Raw genomic sequence first — 14,252 nt, 5'->3', positions numbered from 1 at the left:
CTTTCTCAAGATATAGGTAAGCTCATATTTTTCGATATATTCTTAGCTTTGAAATATTAACACTTATGTTTTACCAGCCTGTTCAAATTTCCAAGACTGAACTGAACGGTATGACCACCAATTACCTAAAAATACAATTAGAATCAATCGCTTTACTCAATAACTCAATAAGATAAACTGAGGACGTCAACCAGCATTAAATTGATTGAGAAATGGATCAATCAATCGTCAAATAATCTTTAATCTTACCATTATCTTAATGTTATTTTTCAGATAACTGAAAGTGGACCAAGTATAGGTACTTACTGTTTCATTATTCAGAGCAAAAATCATTACGGCATATTAAAAATATCAATTGACATTCTCAAGCGTTCTGCGCGAACTCCGACAGGCTTGTTCCAATAAATACGACTTTCTGGAGCCACTCGAAGTCCGCATCGCTCCAAACCGTTATTGTTTGACAGTGTATTGATTTACAACTCCAGCCCGACTTTATTCCCGTTCTCTGTAAGTCATCATTCGGTCTTTACGAGCTTCGGTCTTCACGTTTGTTTATGTCGTATGCACGCACCGGGTTAAATCTGATTCTATAATACGAAGCTCTGAGTTTTGTTGCTAAGCGGAAGAATTCAGGCGCTTGTAAGTTACCTATTTAATTAGGTACACGTTTATTTTTCATTCATATGAATTCTTAATGATTATGAATCGTGTATTTGTGTCTGTTTCGTATGGTTGTTATGTTGTACTTCATTTGACGTTAGTTTGAACCGGTGACCTTTAAATCGGCGGTCAACAACCCGGCACGGCTATTTTCTCGTACAATTTTATTCAGTTAGCAGTTTTATGAATTTGAGTTTACGAAGGTAGCTACGGGCTACGACTTATGAAGCCTATTTTCGTTCTTACTTTCGCTGTACATCGATCGGATCAATCAGGCTATTTACTTATTCTTTTGCGTAGAAATTGCTTACAGAAATGTACTGCCTGGTAAGAATATTCAGCAACTATTTGATCCAAGTCTGAATAAGTTATTTGGGTTGCTATGGGACACGGTTGTTAGTTGACCCAGTTGTCACGAAACTACGACTGTCGGAAAAAAACAAATATCTGCCTGGGGCACAGATTCAGGTATAGGTATTTACCTACCTACTTACCAAGGAGTACCAGGGGAAAAGAGGTCAGATAGGCAGCCTAGTTGGTCCATGTAAAACATTGATAGGTACTCAGCTGCACCCGGGAATAGGATGCATGGTTGGGAAAAGGCTTGGCTTGGATGATGATCTGTTTAATAAAGAGTTTTTTTTCTTTGACAAGCCAGTAGTTCCACTTAGAGATCTTGGTAATACATAGGTACTTTGTAACTCTATTGCTGATACATAATTATGTATTCTTTCTAACAACTCTGTAAATTGTCACGTTATAGTCATAAAAACGTTGTCTGTATTAAAAATGTAAGTAAGTAAATCACAAAGATAAATGCTACCTTTAAAGTAAAAAAGAGCAAAAACTGCAAGAGCAATAAATGAATATGAAAAGAGTCACAAAGTCTTGAGCGAAAGTTAATAGCTCCATCAATCAAGATGGCGTCCTCCTCGTTTTAAGTTTTACCAAGGAGGAAGGAAATAACGCAGAAATGCCATGAGGAAGGTAGGTCAGGCACCTTCTTGTAGGTCAAGCAACGTACGGTAGGCGTGATCAGTTACTAGGACTAGAACTAACGGGAGCTTCGGGTTCGTTGCCAAATCAAAACCATTCTGTCAAGTATTGGTCTTGATTAATTGTTGATATTATTTTGAAAATAATGGGCGTATTTCATAAAAGGCGTGTGGAGCTAGTAAAGTGCACCTTACACCCGCATTTTGGCGCGCTACTCTCTTAGGAGATTTTCCGTTATGACATCTCCGCTACTTAGTCATTTTGTTCTCCATGGTATTACCCTTCTGCGTGTTTTATTTGTCAGGTGGTATAACTAGCACGGTTCTCAGGGTTTGCCTGAGTATTTCTCACCCCCTATATACTGTTGGTTTAATTACAAGGCTTGAGTGTCATACTGACTAGGCTGTATTTAACTCCGTGTGTAGTATTATCGAAGTTCTGCTAAATAACTGGCTTTGGTAGTAAGATGTCAGTGTTGCAGCTGTATTTAAAAAATGTGTTGACTTATTAGATAATTTTTTTTTTTTTTTTGGTAATGTACTGGTACTGGTACATCATGATTTGTTTGACACATTTTAAAAATTGTTTCATCGTTGTGTGTCCGTCTCTGAGACCGTAGCTCTAATTGAAAGCTGGTTTTCTAGTCATGTTTCTTAAAAAGTTTCATCAAAATCGTCACAGACGTTTTGAAGTCATTACCTATTTTGTCAACAGCATTACATGTTACCGCATTTTTCATGCAAAGATTTTCCAGGACCAAACCTGACTGTCCAAAGTTAAAAGGCAATATATTACCACTGATAAACAAGTAAACTAACAGGACCAGATAGCCAGATATTACCCAACGATTGACAGTCTACGATTGATAGTGCCTTACTGCCCTCGACCCAGGATAGACAAAAGTGTATATTTGTCTCTTTTGTCCAATAATCTCAGGTCAAGAGTGACAGAGATGGATCGAATCTATTTTATTTCTGTAGAACTACGACAAGTAGGATTATTCTTCAATTTGTCATACTAGTAAATTAAAGGACACGATCCTACTGTTAATTTACTTTTGCCACACTAGTACGACTCAGTTCGAATTTTACATAATACTTTCAGGAACCTGTTTATGTTACTTTATCGATTTACAGGCTTCAAGTAGCAAGTAGCATAAATAACATATTTTGATACAATCATCCCAGTTCAAACTTCAATAAGTTATCTTAATCCACTAGGTATCCGTACATAACATACCTCATGAAGAAATACAAATCACAAACAACGTTCTAGAACAAGATTTCTGGAAGTGACCCAAATTATATTCCCTTCAGTCTCTAAGAAATAAGCTAGGCACGCAAGTCTCACAAATACTTAAACACAATAAAGAAACTAGGACTCCTAGGATCAGCTGAACATATTAATTTCCGCCTATATCAACGTACAATCTACTTACATTACATCACGTCATGACGTCATCGACCGCAAATATAGAACACATAAAATAGGAAAATAAAACTGCAATATTAATATCGTAGTTTGCTATAATTGAGCGGAAGGACGTATTATTTCACACTCTTATATTTAGGTCAAAATTGTAGGCAAGCAGATTTTTTTATTTCAATTTTTATTGTAAGTGTTGACCGTGATATACTTTTAAATTGAGTGGCGTAACCTAAGTATGTTTTATTACAGGATTTCACTATAAAATTGTATTCTACATTTTTATTTTATACCTTTTCTTACGCTAGTGCTTAGTAGTTCTTGGTGGCCTAGTGGGTAAAGGACCAACCTCTCAAGTATGAGGGCGTGGGTTCGATCCCAGGTCAGGCAAGTACCAATGCAACTTTTCTAAGTTTGTATGTACTTTCTAAGTATATCTTAGACACCAATGACTGTGTTTCGGATGGCACGTTAAACTGTAGGTCCCGGCTGTCATTGAACATCGTTGGCAGTCGTTACGGGTAGTCAGAAGCCAGTAAGTCTGACACCAGTCTAACCAAGGTGTATCGGGTTGCCCGGGTAACTGGGTTGAGGAGGTCAGATAGGCAGTCGCTTCTTGTAAAGCACTGGTACTCAGCTGAATCCGGTTAGACTGGAAGCCGACCCCAACATAGTTTGGGAAAAAGGCTCGGAGGATGATGACTTTTTCTTACGCTATTGATTCCAACTTTATATTTATGTACCTACTTTCGACACATTTAAGTTTAAATACACTCTCAGACATCTAATCTAAATAAATGGACACAGCTTTATTCATGAAAGCTGATCAAATAAACAGAAAAACTTTTCACATTTATACAGAACTAGCCGTACTCTGAGGTCCCGACGGTACTATTATCCGCACGCGGATAAAAAGTAGCCTATGTCCTTTCTCAGACTCAATGTGACCAAATTCTATTTAAGTAAATCGATTCTGAAGATTTGGAGTGAAAGCGGGGTAACCTAGCTACTTTCACATTTATAATATTAAGTAAGGAAGTAAGTACACATTTATTTTGTCCTATAAATAGAACACTAACAATTTTAATAAGCTCATGTAGCATTTAATTTAGCTTTTAAGCAGCTACATGTCTTTTTACTCAAGCGTTATTGTAGTTAGTAGGCTTATCGTAGTTAACCTACGCTTTTAGTTACATTTACTTTTCGGGTTAAGCCTTGTCTTGAAACTAAATGTTTCTTGTGGCCGAGAAAACTGGGGACTACATTCTTCTCCCTGTTTACTTTAATAGTGTACTTTTACACTAGTCTTATTTTTCGGTCAGAAGTTTCGTTAGCACTCAATCTGAACTATATGTGGGAAATGAAAGGGTTACACATAATAAAAGGAGCCCTTACCTTTACAGATTCGTCAGACCAGCTTACAAGGCTGCTTCACGGGTAGCCGACAGTCTCGCCGTCTCGGCCGCCGCTGCATCACACAAGCCGCTCGCGCCCCGAGATCACCACACACCGTCCCGACCGCCTTATGTACTTTATTATATACTAACAACTAATACTACACACCACCCCGGACTAAACACTCGAGTTTAAGTAAGGCAAGTCCATTTTAAGCACCCAGGTGTCCACTAAAAGGTTAGGCGTTAAAAGTCTGATCGGATTTAGGCGTTCGAAATTCAAAATCGGTTGAACGTTGCAATTTGGCTTAACAATATTTATATTTAAATGTTTTTTTTTTTTAAATTAAGAAGCTATCCAGCTCCCGTGCTATTACCTACATCCGCGGTTTTTGTGTGTTTTTATACGCGGCAGAGCACGCGTGGTATACCCGTCTCGCTCCATATAAGGCGTTTTAGAGGGAGTGTCGGGATCCTCTGTCTCTGTCAGTCGTCTCGTGGCACATTAACCTGGAACAAGGAAGGTCTGATTAGTCTATGAGCTGGTTCGTACGTAACTGTCAAATGACCTAAATGTTAAGCTTAGCGTAAAATAAAAATAAATGAAAAGCTCGTTGAGTGTAACGTGAACGCAAACGTGAGCTTTCAAAGGTTATATTTTGTAATATACGTATCATATTTTTAATACAACATGTTTCTCGTACGTGGAAATTTTATTTCTGTTATTTCTTTAACTGGGTTAAGATTTTTGAACTTATTTCAGCATAACCTTGCGGTTCGAATGAAGTATTTACACATGCATTGTTATTTAGTTTTCTTTGAATACATTTAGCTGATTTCATAAATAGCTCGACTTAATAAAGTCTTTGCAAAATGTTCCGACATTATTTATTTACTTAATCATATTTTGAGCTGCAAATTATTCTCTACTACTAAAATTAAATTAAAATAATAATACATGTAAGTTTAAGGTTAACTTCGGTAACAATCTAGACTTGTAAGTATCAAGATTCTGCTGAGACATAATACAGTTAGTACAAGTTATCCCGGGTATGTCAGCCCGGGATGGGTTAGATCTAAACCCCAGATCTTAGACAAGTTGTGGTAACTTATCTCGTCTGTATTCTATCAACTAGTTAATTGATGCTGGGCTACCCTTCTGCATCATTGATCGAGATATTGATAATGTGGCACTTAAATAGTAAAGGATCACAAAGAATATTTTGCAATAGGAATGAGTTACATTTAAATAGTATATAGGATAATGAAGTATTTTGCTATAAGAATAAAATTTTGCTCAATTCGTGTCAATTTGCGGTTACGGAAAAAAACTAAAGTTCACTGACAACACTAACGTCAGTTTTCTTAAAACAAACCGATTACAACGAATTTCCAAGATTTTGCAAAGTATTCATTGGTTTTAAGAAAAATGGACGTTTAGATGTCGGTGAAATTCGGCGCTAGTGGTGTAAAAGATTATTTTTCCAGGTTTTCTAGATTTTTGCTAAGCTTTCTAAGATAAAACCTTTTACGTCCTATATAAAACAGATCATAGAGTGTACAAAAATCTAGAATTAGTACAGTAATGAAATACAACAAAATATCGACGGTTTGAGGTCAAACTTAATTGCCTGGCAGCCACATACCACCTCGTAGCCGCTACGCTCCGTAGCCGCGTAGCCTCGTAGACGCACCAGCGTAGTTCGTAGCAATCAAGTTTTTGGGTCACGAACAACTCGAGCTTTCAGTATTTAGATCACATTTTACTAAATGATATTAATTATTTCATTAATATTGTGGGCAAAAGCTGGTATTTGTTAATGTAATTGATTGCCTCATTTAACTTCACAAATGCGATTGATCAGTATTCGATTCCCTTAAATCTGTCAGCCTAGTTTTGTAAGAAGAACTACTGTATTGTTTTTGAGTAAATAAATTATTATTAAAGTAGTCTGCAGACTTTTTAGTCGGCTGACAGTTGGATCGGGCGCTTAATAAGTATGGAGATGAATGGAAGTGTGTACATAACAAAGATCAGGTACATATTTAGCCGGTACGCAGGTATTTACGCTTAGAGGAATTTGTTTTGTCGATAACAATAGTTTTTCTTTATGTATCTTACTTATGAGGCTTATCGACAACTATTATACCGCGAATATGCGTGCTATTCTTAAACACAATTCGATTACACAAACGAAAGTCGCGATCTTACATGCTCATTAAAGAAAACACATAGTAACGCTTTTGTCCCAAACTAGCTATTGTCTCTGGTCTGAGATAACATGACGGATTACAACAAAGACAATAGCATGTTGTGTAGTTAACAGCTTAGCTTTGGTAACAAATGAAGCCTCCGTGGCTTGATTCTAAGGCTTTGTGTGTTATTGGGCTGAGATACGCTGTTATTGATGAATTTTGAATATCAGCGTAAACGGTGCCTCAAATTAAACGGGTATTTTAGTATTCTAAACTGGCGTGTAAGTTCTAGTGCCTGCCGGGGCTACGGGATTGTTGAGTTACCGTGGCCCTGGTACACGAAGGGCTTAAGAAGGAACATGGTGAGTTTTAGTCAGTAAGAGTCTGACACACCCAAAGTGACAGGGGTCATTTGATGATTTTCCATAAAATAAAATGTCTAAGTTCTAGTAACCAAAACTTTATCATTCTGGGAAAGGAACTTCTTTACTGCCTTGGATATGGAACAGTAATACTTATTTGCAATTATACACACCCGGTTAGACTAAAAACCGACCCCAGCATGGCGGGAAAGGCTAGGCAGATTTGCGACTATTGAATCATAGCAGCACAAAATTCAACCTAAAATCGAAAGGACTTTCAAATAGCAGTCTTTTTATCACTGGCACCATGAAACAGTCACCATGGACCACCATTAATTAATCAGTCACGCATATAAATCGCAGATGACAACAAGGCCATGGGATTTATTCAAAACAATAAACTGAAACCATCAAATTGTGTTCGTCATGGAAAACGATGCAGGAACGAAAGAAGGCCAAAAATAATGATAAAAAATATATCCTTTTAACAGCATTTCTCTGAAGGCCCTATTTTTTTTATACATATTTCGGTTTACTTTTAAGTATAAGTTTATAATTTCTCAATTATCTGGGAAATTGAATCAGTATTTTTTAGAAAATACCAAACATACTGGACTACAAACATATTTGAAATCAAGATACAATATCTTCTGAGGTCAATATATTTGAGCTGAACCCTAACCATACTATAATTTGTAGCTTACATAAGGGTGCGTCCACATCTGGCGAATGCGCCGCGAATGCGCAGCACGCGAGCTGATCGCGAGCTGTTCGCGAGCTGCGCGCGTGCAGTCACTGCAATAGTTCGGTGCGCCTCTTTAGCGCAACTCACGCAAGGCTCGTATAGAGCGCGCGAGCGGCGCGCGATCTGCGCGCAATCAGTTCTCGCCCTTACAGTTCCGTATATTGGCTCAGTACTATCGAAGATGGCAGACGTCGCGCGCCGCCTGCGCGCCGCTCGCGTGCGGCGCTTAGGTCGCGCGCGAGCTGCGCGCGGGCGGCGCAGAAGCGGCGCACGAACAAAAATGCACGCGCGCAGCTCGCGGACAGCTCGCGATCGGCTCGCGTGCTGCGCATTCGCGGCGCATTCGCCAGATGTGGACGCACCCTAATACTTGCCAACATCGGTTACAAACAGCATGTATTACTAAATGGTTTCTAGCTATAAAATACATAAATAAAAACATACTAATTCTCTATTCTCAAATTGAAACATTATTGTCAAAAACACTTCACAATATAGACCGTTAATCATCTGTAAAAGAATAACGAATAACGTCGTGTAAATTTTTTGAAAACATTCCACTGTTTTTCTGTGTTTTCTTCGCATTGGCGGACATGTTTATTTCCGGCTGCGCGCACGCACCGCTTCAGACATCCGGTAAGGTCAGTGATTACTGTTATTAGACGACCTTACGAACATACAGACTAAATAATATATAATTATATTTATGCTTAATATTTACACTCATATTTTGTGGAGACGTCTGGTTTTTTTATAAGATGGCTAGCCGTTTTCCCACCGTTTCACCCGCGTCCCGTGGGAACTACTGCCTGTACCGGGATAAAATATAGCCTATGTTACTCGGGAAGAATGTAGCTTTCCAACAGTGAATGTGTTTTTCAAATGGGTTCCGTAGTTTCGGTAAATACAAACAATTTTTTTTTTCTCTTTTATTAAATTGGTATCTAGATTAGATAAAATAAAGTCATGTGATGTGTCTACCTTTTCTGTGTTAGATAGTGTAATGATGTTTAATTCGTTTAAACCATAAGATAACATCAAGAGATTTCCTTTTATCTTTTGAGGAATTTCCTTATTTTCTTAAACCTTTTGGACGGTTTCTAAGTACCCTTGATTATTTTGGTTTATTTATTTTACCTTAAAAAAAATAATAATAAAAATCTAAAAAACACGCTTGTCATGTATTGTCATCAGTACTGGGATTCTATAAAACTCGATCAACAACTCGCATTTCACTTCGATTCGTAATGTCATTTCATATTTTAGGGGAGGTAGGGGAGGGATGGGCACTTTTTCACAATTTATTGCATAAAAAATCAGATTTTACAGATCATTAGATCAGACTCCAGTTGGTCAATTAGCTCCTTTGACAATCTATATATGCTCACATAGTCATCATCGCGAGTTAATAAAGGTAAACTACGAATTCTAGCAGATTGTTGACGCTTTTCTAAATTATCTAAAGCATGAGCTTCTTCTAATAAAGATTTAAGCAAAAACATTCTAGCCATCGTTAAATGTAGGCACTTAATCACTTTAAAACACTTAGAACTTTATTTAAACACTATTTTAAATATAATAGTCTCTAGATCAAGTTGGCAACGGTACCTGAAACAAGATTCTATAAAGGATTTTTCGCGCAGATTTATAACCTCACAAATTTTCACTGACGAAGAAAAGCCTCCCTACCATAGAGAGCATTGGACACTTTTGACTTAGTTTATGAAAAAAAAATCGGTAAAAAAACTTTTAAGTTAAACGGTTTTATCTTATGTGCACTGAAAACTAGAAAATAAAAAATAGTTACTTACCTGTCAACCTACGTAGGTGGTCCCGGTCATATTAGACTAAAATAAAAACGTGGGGCCCATTAACTATTGCTGTAGTACTCTCTTCTAAAGGTATAATAGGTGTGGATTGCATCGACTTACTATAATTGTAACTGGAGATTTTGACAATCAATAATTAATAATAGAAAATACACATACCTTTCATTAGTTTTCTCTTTATAACGATCCGAAACCGCAACAAAATATTTAAGTACTTTTACGAGTGTTTGTTCTTGACAACTCACAGAAATGACAGATAGTCTATGGATGAACACCGTTACCAGTCGGTAACGTAAACTACCCAATTAAAAAAAAACAAAACTATGATCAGAAATCAGAATAAAAGGACCCCCCTTTTATTCTGATTTGATCATGTCTCCCAACTGCCCATCTCTCCCCTACCTCCCCTATAGATAGACAGATTTTGACAAATCTGTCAAAATCTCGACTTTGATTTAGTTCAACTTGTCAACACGCTCGATAGTGAAGCGCTAGTGTAGTTTGACAATGTCAATCACGAAACTTTAAGGTAGAATTCCGTGGGTCGCGATTGTCGCAGCCGCGCGCGACAAAAGTCAACCTATGAAAATGTATGGCACCGCTGCCGAGGGCTGCGACAGTCGCGCGCGGACGACGAATTTCGTGAGCCGCTCGCGGCCGTACGCTTCTCAACATGGTCTAGCGCTTAATAACATCTATAGAATTTTAGTAAAACCAGAATTAAATTTTTGACAATGCCGCGAGCAGCTTACGAAATTCGTCGGCCGCGCGCGACTGTCACGGGCCTCGACAACGGTGCCATACATTTTCAAAGGTTGACTATTGTCGCGTCCACGGAATTCTACCTTTAGATCGAAGTCGAAGTGAGAGTGATGTCGAAGTGAGTTGTGATATTTTATAGAATCGACATGCAGAACTCACAGCGTGTGCAAAATTTCATCTTAATCGAAGACCGGGAAGTGGGTCAAATTAAGATTCCAATATTTTCTTACATACTTACATAGTTACAAATGAAGCTAATATAAGCGTGTTAAAAATAATAGACCAATTACTAGTAAAGATACTGAGAAACATGGTCATTAGTCGAATGTCGAAGTCGATGAGTCTTTAATTTTCATAGGTGTAGGTAACAAATTCCATTACAATAGTTACAATATAAATTATTTCCACATTTCAAATTGAAAAAAAAAAGAAATAGTGTTTAAAATTCTTTGATGCTTTTAAGTTTGATTTTTTTAGTTGCAAGTTGTTTGGTTTTTACTAGAATCGATTTTAATATAAATGTAAATAATGTAGGTCATTCAGTTCAATAATAATAAAGTTAATTTCACACTTACAACGAATAAAATTATTTCCATTTTTTAAATACATATGAATATTAATAAGTAGCATCATCATGAAAAAAAAAAAACTTTTTACAATTTTTTTACAAAAAATAAAAATAAGTAAATAAAAATAAAAATTAAATAAAGGTAAAAAGTAAGTGGTCGAAGTATCTACTTCAGTGGAGTTGAGTGATCTCTAAACGGTCAAGTGCCAGGATTTTTTTTTTCAATTTTGGTGGTTACGAACACATATAGAAAGACGAAGTGTTGTATAGATACATGAGCGTCAGGGACTTGAGACCAGCTCCCTGAACACTGGCCTACTGTGTAGAAGAGGACCACATGAGGTACAAGACTTCAAGACCACATACACTGCGCATACGCAAGGAACTTCGATTGCGCGATCCAGAATTTGAACGGAGAACTTATTTTTTGTGACACGTGCCATGTCTTATAAGCATTTGAAATGTTTTATTTTTATTCTAAATAATTATTCTAAGTTAATAAACTATAAAATATTCAATAAATAATCAAATTAATTCAATATTAGGATAAGAATTCTGAGGTTCAACTGTTAATGCCATCTATTATGATCTATAAGAATCACGAAACCCAAACTTTAAAAAAATAAATTTAGTTTTTAAAATAAGAAACAATTAAAAATCGTTTGTAAAAAATAACAGTTAACATAATTTAGAATTGCGCAAACTGATTTGTAAAGTCAAACGTGTTTTTTTTTCTATTTGAATTGCAAATCATTGCCATCTGTTGAGCAAAAAGAAAACAACGTTTTGGAATTTAAATATGAGGGTAGTTTTATTTTTTTGCACACCTTGTCTTGTTAATATTTTTTGTTTTAAGTAACTCTAGAGGTTGTCAAATAGGCGTCACTTTATTGTAAAGTGGGCCTATATTTACGTTTTTTTTTCAACAATTTAACCGACTTCAAAAAAGTGGACGTTCTGTGTCGGGCATAGGTAAGTTTTTTGTTATCTCAATTCAAAGAATATATTTCATATTCTTCATTACGTAAGTATTCTTTACTTCATTGTGAAATAAAATAGGATCCTATATAATAATGAAACAGTTTACTACGGAATGTACCACAAAGACAATCATAAAAATAGGTTTAAAACAATTAAAAGAGCCGTATTGCCATCTAATGTTATGACCATTATAACCAGATCTAGTATTGTACCCACAACTTCTTTCAACACAGGTCTAGTGTTCTGGTCGTATGCAATTGCCGTGTTATTGAAGACCAGCCAAAACTCGCATATAAAGGCCAAAAGAAACAAACCAGCAACAATTACGCGTGTGCGCACGTTAAACAATATTTTCTAGTACAAAATCGCCCGTTTTAATTGAGCAGAAATACGTTAATTTGTGAATGTTTGGTTGAAATTGACGGCAATATACCTACCTATGTATTTTGGTCGTATGTTTGATGTGATTCATCAAGTCATTAAGCCATAACCAAATTACATGAAAGACGTTTCCGAATTCAGCTAATCATGATCATCGAACACATTACCACCTCGTCTACTATCCTACTAATATTATAAATGCTAAAATTGTTAAATATCTATGTATGTTTGTTACTCATTCACGCTAGAACTACGGGACAGATTATGTTCATTTTAGTTGTACTTACTTGCACTTACTACATTATATTTTATTATCTTAGTTTTAAGTAGGTATAGTTCGGCCATTCAGAGAATGCGTTCCTGACACGTCGCGATTGAACTGACGACGTAACTTTGCAATGGCGTTGCAGTTACGATAAAAATATTTTTGCTGGTTGTTTACCGTTTTAACAATTGAGGAGCATTAAAACAACATTATTATATCAATAATCAATGAATGTTATTACGTCGTCAGTTCAATCGCGACGTGTCAGGAACGCATTCTCTGAATGGCCGAACTATAGTACAATGTACTCCGTACATATATATTGTTTATATTTCTTAAATAGAATTGCGGACTGAGTTATTCCAGCTTTAAATACTAAAAAGCTTAAAAATCCCTTCAGTTTATACTGTTACTAAGATAATTCGGACTGAATCGCCGAGATTTATTCGAATCGATTAAACTTTCGACGCCATGACGAACGCGAAAGTAAAAGGGTTTTCAAATATGATTACTCATGCACAAAATTATATTATGCCTCCCTTTTTAGATTTTCAACGATCCAAATATAAAAACAAGATGATATGGTATTAATAGATAGCGTATTTTGATGACTGGGCGTATTGTTTTAAATGCTCCATTTGTGAATAATAAAAGGGTAAATTGCATGTAGGTATTAACTCGGATGTAAGTATCCACTGCAATCTTAGGGTGATTGAATTTATATGCTTAACTATTGTTTCAACTCCAAAAGTCTATACACACTAGTTTTTGACACTCCAAAACCCAACCAATTTTGACAAGCTTAAATCCAACTTATAACACTGAATATCATATGAATTTTGCTAAAGGATTTCGAGATGTCTCGTTATGGAAATCTTAGGTCATTGCTTAAGCTCGGGGTTGTGGGTGGGGCGGGGTGGGGTGAGGTGGGGCGGGTCAAGGCCGAGCCGTCGCCTCAATGCCGCCTCTTAATGCCTTGGGGTAACGCTGAGAGGCACCGAGTGTTTTTGCCAATAATGTTTGTCTGATATATACTCGTAAGTCAGAGATGTTTCTCTCTAGTTATGACGTCATATGATTCTAAAGTATTGCAATACATAATGACGTCAGAAACTAGAACCTTGTTATGTATGAATGTGTGCGTTTTTAATTGAAATTCTATTAAATTGTTTTACAAATGAGAAGTCAACTCGAATAGGAAATGATATTAAAATGTAGTGCGTTCCTTCTTGTATTGCATGCATATCTTATGAGATGAGAAAACAATATTTCTAACAAGAATATAGATAAATGAATTTACGGCCAGTTTCTTCATCAAAAGTTATAGTCAAAGTAATGTCTAAAGTAAAAGTAACGGTCAAATTCGTTTTTTCAAGGCTAAAGTGACAGCAAAACTAATAGAAAAAACTAATTTGACCGTAACTTTTGCTTTAGACATTACTTTGACTTTTACTTTGGCTTTTACTTTTGATGAAGAAACTGGCTGTTAGTCTTTAGAGATATTAATATCCTATATACGAGCAATTATGTAGGTCGGTATTGTGAGTAATTACTATTATAGTTAAGTTTATACATATAACTAATTTATCTTCGCTAATTGTGAGATCAGATAACAAAGTTTAAATCTGTGTGTTCATCATTCAATGATTAATTTTACATATTTATGGTAAAATCACCCGTGTTCTAAC

The 14,252-nt window shown here is 36.3% G+C and overlaps 1 protein-coding gene across 2 annotated transcripts in view; it reads right to left on the bottom strand.

Annotated features, from left to right (window-relative positions):
* LOC124642833 (plasma membrane calcium-transporting ATPase 2) overlaps nucleotides 1–14,252 on the bottom strand; it is a 158,932-nt gene that overhangs the window by 122,680 nt on the left and 22,000 nt on the right. For both annotated transcript variants that reach the window (XM_047181562.1, XM_047181561.1), the window contains exon 2: nucleotides 4,477–4,985. The gene's annotated coding sequence lies outside the window, so the exon portion shown is untranslated. The remainder of the gene's footprint in view (nucleotides 1–4,476; nucleotides 4,986–14,252) is intronic.

The sequence above is a fragment of the Helicoverpa zea genome, chromosome 25 (genome assembly GCF_022581195.2).
Source record: "Helicoverpa zea isolate HzStark_Cry1AcR chromosome 25, ilHelZeax1.1, whole genome shotgun sequence".
Classification (NCBI taxonomy): Eukaryota; Metazoa; Arthropoda; class Insecta; order Lepidoptera; family Noctuidae; genus Helicoverpa; species Helicoverpa zea.
Note: the sequence above shows the minus strand (reverse complement) of the source record. Positions and strands in the feature narration are given on the sequence as shown.